The 8,581-nt window shown below is 40.2% G+C and overlaps 1 pseudogene; it reads right to left on the bottom strand.

Annotated features, from left to right (window-relative positions):
* Positions 1–238: 238 nt before the first annotated feature.
* On the bottom strand, positions 239–1,110 carry LOC122752642 (annotated as a pseudogene).
* Between the last annotated feature and the right edge of the window lie 7,471 nt (positions 1,111–8,581).

The following is an 8,581-nucleotide window of genomic DNA, read 5'->3' as shown; positions in this document are numbered from 1 at the left end:
CTGGCAGCAACATGTTGATGTGGTCCTCGTGGCTTGGATCCATTTGTCACCAAATATACCCCCCACTCTCTATTCTCCAGGATTTATCTTTAGGTCCCCAGCCCTGAACTTTAGCTTTAAGGATCTGACTTAGCATATAACCTGATTAATCAGACACGTGTCCAATAGAGCAAATATTGATTTCATCACAGACATTTTTATTAACAGACCATTGGAAAAACAATCATGGTAACGACCTTTAGTTCATTCCTCTAATAAGCCTGTTGATCCGGTCTTCCCTGTTACCAGCATCTCCACCTTCCACAAAATGAGTAGTGTTTTTCTTCATTCCACTCCAAGGAGAAGATAATTTGAAGGGCCACAAGAAGTTGTTGGCAGCTTTGAGGTGCTTGCTAACAGTGTAGATCTCATGAATCAAGTCCTCCATGCAGATAATTCCATATTTACCTAGAGATTTTGCAATAAGGGCATTAGCAGTCAGAGCAATTCTCTGTTTCTTGATTTTGCCATAGCCACGTTTGTAAATCAAGTCATTCACAGGATTCAGGTTTGGATAACCCCATGCAATTTATGGCTCCACAATTCTCAGCATGTTAATTGAAGCCTTGTTAAGCTTAACAAAGGTGCCGTTGAAGACCTTTGGGCTAACACCATTGATACCTCTGATTCTGATCACAAAAACTAACTTGGGTTCAGCAGGTACGTAGTTTCCAGTTTTGCATGCCATTCTAGCCAACTGGATTTCACTTCTGTACATCTGTTTGTACTCCTTGTGGTAAGCTTTAGCTTTTTTTTTTTTTTTTTGGCAGGGCAATGAGAGTTAAGTGACTTGCCCAGGTCACACAGCTAGTAAGGGTGAAGTGTCTGAGGCTGGATTTGAACTCAGGTTCTCCTGAATCCAGGGCCGGTGTTCTATCCACTGCACCACCTAGCTGCCCAGCTTTAGCTTTTTCATAGATAATTTTTTCTCTTTTTTATAGCCACTTTGTTCTTCAGGCATTTGGCCTTCAGTATTGTAAAAGCCTTTCACTTTTTCAGAAGGGATTCTGGAGCAGATGGTACCTTCTTCTTTTCTTCTGTTCCCACCATGATTCCAGCTGGAAAAAGACCTAATACACATCATTTTCTGTGATTCTTTCTAATTCTTCTTTTGTTCTTGGCTGTGCACTTTTTATTTTTTCTTCCTCCCTCCCCATCCCATGGTATAGAGAAGGCTATAACATTGGACCCAAGTGTGTGTGTGTGTGTGTGTGTGTGTGTGTAACCATACTATACATACTTCTTTTTATTGCTTCTTTCTCTGGATGTGGATAGCATTTTCCTTCATAGGCCCTTTATAGCTGATCTGGAGTGAGTTGATCTTTAAATGCTTGGTGGCATTCCCCTGTAAATCCATTCGATCCTGATATTTTTTCTTAGGAAGCTCATTTATGGCCTGATATCCTTCCTATCTTAAAACAACAACAAAAGTAACAACTTTTTTTGTATTTGATTCTGTTGTCTCTTTGGCTACCACTTATTTGTCTACTCTATTTTAGTGCCAAACTTATTTAAGAAGTGATTTGTGCTTACAACTGTAAGGGGCCTTTAGAGCATGCCCAATATGGGTAATGTGGAGACTTCCTGAGGGGCTTGACCTGGGCATGCCCAGATCACCTAATATAGAGGCCCTCTGCATTCCTTACCATGGGGGAAAGGGAAGCCTCCATTGATTGGCTGCAGAGCTAGAAAGGGCTTTGGACTTGGAACTGAAACTCTGCTTCATAGGAACTCAAGCTATGAACCTCATCCCTTTCTCCTCCCCAGTGACTGTGGGCATATGGGGTGGGAGATTAAGCCCCTTGTGTTAGATGGTAAATTTGTATGTTTATGATTTGTAACAATTGGAATGACGCCACCTGCTGGAGACTTACTGTAGGAAAGCTCTGCCATGAGGTGAAGGTCTCTGAGGGCAGGACCATGCATCTTTTCTTTGGCGTCAGGAAGTGACGTTTGCTTGTGGGAGGAAGAAGGGGGAGGCTGACGCGCTGGCTCGCTATCTTTCCTGAGGACTCTGGTGGAGAAGGGAGCTAGGAATGCTCTCTCCTTTTAATAGATAGATGAATCTAGGCCTTTTCTCTCTCTCTTTACCAAATTCTTATTCTCCTTAATAAATGCTTAAAAGCCTAACTCTTGCGAAAGCTTATAATTTATTGGAGACCACTCATTAGATTTTAGACAGACTAGCTAGAATTTTACCCCATACAGATTATACCTTTCAAGTAAATATTTCTTTGTAAAAGCTAATCCCTCTGTTAGTGGCTAACTTGAAATGAGAGGAAACAGGAGACACCCTCTACAATGAGGGAATAACATTGATGGGAACCGGAGCCATTTGCAGAGAACCTAGATACCTTCCCCCACCCCCAACTTCCTTCATAATATTGGAGAACCCTGGCAGAATGGTGAAATGTAACGTGCCTGGCCTTAAGAGAAAGAGGGTGGGGTCAATGTTAGGTATACTACATCTATCCTCTTTTCTCATCATCCACTCCTACACTGAGTATACTGTAATTCAGCTCCCATTCCCAAAACTCTACCCAAACTGCTCACTCCAAAGTTGTAAGAGCTTGTTACTGCCAAATCCAATATTCTCTTCTCTCTCCCCATCTCGGTCGGCTTTTGTTCTGTATGGCAGTCAGTCAATAAGCATTTATTAAGCACCTACTATGTGCCAGACACTGTGCTAAGTGCTGTGACCACCCACTACTACTCAGAATTCAGCTTTTGGTTCCAAACGACCCCATACTGTCCTCCAAGAAAATCCTACTCCAATGTCTCATCATGGTGGGTAGCTGAATCTGGGTTCTTACAGACTATACTAGCAAATGGCAAGGCTGGGAAGGTTCTACCAAGCTATAAACATGCTGAGAATGGGCCCTATCCTGGCTTAGGTGTCTGACAGCCGAGGATGAGTGCGTTAGTTTGCTGGGTGGAACGCTTCAATGCACCCTCCTCCTGCAGAAACAGAAGCCCAGTAATATGCTCGGCTGCCCATAATTCTGACACACTGAGCTAAACAGAATCCAATCTTACCACTCTCATTCTATTCTTTTTGGGAATACTAGAAAACAAATCACAAGTCTAGAGGGACATTCTGGTGTAGTGCAGAGAGAGCTGGATTTGGACTTGAGATTTGGGTTTGAATTCTGCTCTAAACACTTTAGAGCCATGTGACCCTGGGCAAGCCACTTAACTATTTTGAAACTCAGTTTGCTCATCTTGGGAAGAGGAGGGTGGTACTCAGTGTCTTCAGATCTCCCTGCCAGCTCTCAATCTATGATTTGATGATCCCTCTCACCCATTCCTTGCCCCTCCCACATGTGCCATAATCACCACCCTAAAGATGGGGCTTCACAGCACACTTTTCTGGCATCAAGAGTCCCTAGCTCAGGAGCTGAACTTCCTGCTTTCATCACAAAAGGAAATCCACATTTTCCACAACTATGACCTCTCTTTCCATGCTCCATAGAAAATAGAATTATAGGCTCAAGAGCCGCATTTCTGTTATGAGTTAGCATCCATCTAGCTCTCGTTGGCACAGCCCCTTTACACATTGCTTCATTTGATCCTCACAACAACCCTAGGGAATAGATGCTGTTCTCCCCATTTCACAGATAAATAAACTGAAGCTGAGAGAGGTTGAGTGGTTTGTCCAGGGTCACCCAGCTCACATATGTCTGAGGCAGAATTTGAATTCAGGTCTTTGTGACTCCAAGTCCAACAACATCAACTAACATTGACATAGTACTTAAAGGTTTATAAAACACCTTATGATCTCATCTTATTTTTACAACAATTCTGGGAAGTAACTGCCATTTCTTTTCTTTTCTTTTCTTTTCTTTTTTTGTGGGGCAATGAGGGTTAAGTGACTTGCCTAGGGTCACACAGCTAGTAAGTGTCAAGTGTCTGAAGGTGGATTTGAACTCAGGTCCTCTTGAATCCAGGGCCCATGCTTTTATCCACTGCGCCACCTAGCTTCCCTCTTGTGGACACCATTTGTAACCCCCATTTTATAGATGGGGAAACAGAGGCAAACAGAACTTCAGCGACTTGCCCAGAGTCTCACAGTAAGAGTCTAAAGTAGAATTTGAACTCAAGCCTTTTCTGACTCTGTGTCCACCAAAAAATTAATAACAATAATAAAATAATAAAATTTATCTAGGCTCACATAGCTATTAGCTATCTAAAATTTGATTCAAACTCAGGTCTTCTTGAGTCTAAGTCCAGTGCTCTATCTTTTCTTTTCTCCACCCCTTGTTTAGTACATGCTAAACTTTGATTTTTTTAAAAGAGAAATTAAATTTGAAGAAATGGGATCTGTAATTTCATTGGTATGGTGAAACCTGTTCTGGGACTGAGCACTTAAATATTCTTGCCTGGCATTGTTCTTCAGTCATTTCGGTCATGTCTGGCCCTTCCTGCCTCCATTTTTGGGTTTTCTTGGCAGAGATACTGGAGTGGTTTGCCATTTTCTTCTCCAGCTCATTTTACAAATGAGGAAACTGAGGCAAACAGGGTTAAGTGACTTGCCCAGAGTCACACTAAGAAGGAAATAAGAATGATGCTAAAATTAGGGCTGTGGGATTAAACAGGTTTCCCCAAAAGTTCACAAAGGCTTGTGAATGGGGAAATATGCCTATGATCTTTGTTAGTCATATGCTTTTGGGACTGGGGGTAAATTGCTTCCAGAGCAGATAAGAATCAAACCAGTCTCTCCATTGGTAAAATTAAGCTAATCATACTTGCTGCTGTCATCAACTCACCTCCCAAGGAGGTCGAAAAAAGTAAGATTACATCTATGGACACCTCTGAATTCTTTGAAAGGGTCCACATATGTGCCAAGGATAATTGCTATGAGGGGAGAGAAAGAGAGAGAGAGTGGGCCTTGTGCTTGCCCCAGCAGGATGTGAAAATTCAGCTGTGTGCTTTTTATAGTTTCAATCATCCCTGGTAATGAAGATTCTGCAATTAGCTCTCAGCTGGCAGTTTTGCTGGGGATGTGTGAGGCAGAATAGAATCCCAGGTCTGCAGGAGGGCAAGTCTATTTGTCAGGACAATTTGAAGGCCAATGGGAAACCAGTAATGTTGTGGAAGAGCAAGTGCTATTTTTATAGCATTTTCTTACCATAATCGCCCCTTAAGTAAAATCCATTTGGGCACTAAAATTTTAACATTTTCTTTAAACTACACTCAGCTCTCAACTATCTGCTCTAATGGAGGGGAGTATTAATAAAGACAATTGCAAGAAGTAGATAGAGTGAGATCTCATTATTTTAGGCTACTGCTTATTTGGAATTTATTCTAATTTGACCTTAACTGATCTGGTGTTTACCTTCGCATCATCTATTAAGGGTTTGCTAAGGGATATAAAGAGGCCTCCAAAATTATCAGAGGGTGTTTAACCTATTTAAGAGAACAAACTATTTTCAAGCACTTGAGTAGCACCCACATACTTGCAACCAAAGTGTTAACTGCAAAAGGAGTTTTCTCTATGAATAATAGATCTGGGGAAACCTTTATTTGGCATAACTCTGTTAGAAGTTAGAGCTTATGTAGGTGCTTGAAAGTAACAAAAATCATATAAACCCTAAATATCTCACCATGTAATTGAATTAATATAGTGTAGAACTTTATTTGAATGGAATCTACTAAGTCAAGTAAATTCAGGGAAAGATGTAAACATAGGATACATAGATTTTGGCAAAACATTTACCATAGTTTCTTTCTTTTTTTGGGGGGGTGAGGCAATTGGGGTTAAGTGACTTGCCCAGGGTCACACAGCTAGTAATTGTTAAGTGTATGAGGCCAGATTTGAACTCAGGTCCTCCTGAATCCAGGGCTGGTGCTCTATCCACTGTGCCACCTAGCTGCCCCATCCTTTTATTTTTAAACCTAAGAAAAGATCTTTTTAAAAATTATATTCAATTCCAAATATTCTCTTTTGTCCTTTCCCTCTCCTTTCCTCATCCATTGAGAAGAAAAGAAAAATAAAATTGTTATAAATACATATAATCATGCAAAATAAATTTCTACATTAGCCATATCTTTTTTTTGTTTGTTTTGTTTGTTTTTTTAGTGAGGCAGTTGGAGTTAAGTGACTTGCCCAGGGTCACACAGCTAGTAAGTGTTAAGTGTCTGAGGCCGGATTTGAACTCAGGTACTCCTGACTCCAGGGCCGGTGCTCTATCCACTGCGCCACCTAGCTGCCCCGCCATATCTTTTTTAAAAAAATAAAAAATAAGAAATAGAAGAAAATATACTTTGATATGTACTCTGAGTCCATCAATTCTCTAACTAGAAGTGGACAGCATGTTTTATCATGAGTTCTTCAGTGATGTGGTTGGCCATTGTGTTGATCAGAGTAATTAATTCTTTCAAAGTTGATTATCTTTATAACATTGCTATTACTATGTGAATTGTTCTTCTGGTTCTTCTCATTTCACTTTGCATTAATTCACACAAGTCTTCCCAGGTTGTTGTTTTTTTTTCTGAAACTATCCCCTTGGTTATTTGTTATAGCACAAAAGTATTCTATCACATTCATATATCCTAACTTGTTGAGTCATTCCCCAATTGATGGGCATCCCCATAGTTTCCCATTCTTTGCTATTACAAAAAGAATTACTATAATTTTTAAAAATCTCATCAGGACATATACCTAGTGGTGGTATTGCAGGGTCAAAGATATGTCCAACTAAATAGCTTCTTGGCATAGTTCCAAATTGCTTTCCAGGGGGGCAGCTAGGTGGCGCAGTGGTTAAAGCACCTGGATTCAGGAGTACCTGAGTTCAAATCCAGCCTCAGACACTTGACACTTACTGGCTGTGTGACCCTGGGCAAGTCACTTAACCCTCATTGCCCCACCAAAAAAACCCCCCCAAAACCCCCAAAACAAATTGCTTTCCAGAATGATTGAACTAGTTCACAGTTTCACCAAGAGTGCATTAGGATATCTATTTTCCCATACTCCCTCCAGCATTTGTTACTTCCTTTTTTATGTCACTTTAAACTAATTTGATAGGTATGTGGTGGGACTTCTGAGTTGTTTCAATTTGCATTTCTCTAGTTATTAGTGGTTTAAAGTATTTTTTCATATAGCTATTGATTTAACTTTTTCCTCTGAAAACTCTATTCATATCTCCTTCAACCATTCATCAACTGAATTCCTAATTCTTTCAAAGTTATTTGCCTTTACCATATTTCTGTCATTATATAAATTATTCCCCTGGTTCTCTTCAATTCACTCAGCATCAGATGATACAATTCTTTCCAGGTTTCTCTGAAACCATCCCTTTCATCATTTATTATAACATAATGCCATTCTATCACATTTATATTCCATAACTTGTTCAACCAAACCCCAATTTATGGGTACCTCTCAGATTTCCATTCTTTGCCACCTTAAAAAGAACATCAAAAGCTTTTATGCATCCTTAGAGTTTGTTTTCCTTAGGACTAATCCTTCCCTTAATCTACCCTTCCTCTCACCCCTTCTCTTTCCTTCCATTTCCTTTTTCTTTCTTTCTTTTTTTTTGTGAGGCAATTGGGGTTAAGTGACTTGCTGAGGGTCACACAGCTATTAAGTGTTAAGTTCTGAGGCTGGATTTGAACTCAGGTCCTCCTGACTCCAGGGATGGTGCTCTATCCACTGCACTACCCAGCTGCCCCTTTCCTTCCATTTTCAATGAAATTATTTCTGTTTTTTAATCAGTTCAGATGATGGTGAGCTTAAAGTGTCAGCTGTTCCTCCATCCCCTCTTCTTTGTTTGTCTAGATGCCTACTTGTGTACCCTACTAATGTGAGATAATTTCCCCAGACCTTTCTGCTTCTCTCTTCTCCTCTCGACAAAGGACTTACAGTGTCTTTTTCTGAATTTCTCCTTCAGGATTCAGTCTGATGGATTTTCTAGGCGTGTTGGAAGAATTTTTGTCAAAGGGAGCTCAGCTGCTTAGCTTCCTGATACTATGCTATCTTACCTGTGATGTTGATATTTCTGTCAATGATTTAAAGATATAAATAGGGTACTTACTAAGATTTCACATGACACAATGAAGGCATTGCTAACTCATTGGATGGCAGTTGGGATCCAAAATGCTCTTGACAGATTAGAGTAATGAACTGATTGTAATGGGATAAAATTTAATAGGGATAAATGTAAAGTCATATCCTTGAGTTCAAAAAATCAGTATTACAAGTTTAGGATAGGGGAGGCACAAATAGACAACAATTCACTTGAAAATGATTTGAGTGCTTTTGTAGACTACAAGCTCAATATGAGTAATGGTATGACAGTATGACATGGTGACCAAAAGAAGCTAATGGGATTTCAGTACACATTTAAAAACAATAACAAGGGGCAGCTAGGTGGCATAGTGGATAAAGCACCAGCCCTGGATTCAGGAGGTCCTGAGTTCAAATCTAGCTTCAGACACTTGACACTTACTAGCTGTGTGAACCTGGGCAAGTCACTTAACCCTCACTGCCCTGCAAAAACCAACCCAACTAATAAATAAATAAGTAAATACATGAATGAATGAA

Source organism: Dromiciops gliroides, chromosome 4, assembly GCF_019393635.1.
Source record: "Dromiciops gliroides isolate mDroGli1 chromosome 4, mDroGli1.pri, whole genome shotgun sequence".
In the NCBI taxonomy this organism is placed as follows: domain Eukaryota; kingdom Metazoa; phylum Chordata; class Mammalia; order Microbiotheria; family Microbiotheriidae; genus Dromiciops; species Dromiciops gliroides.
This window is presented reverse-complemented; position numbering and strand designations above follow the sequence as displayed.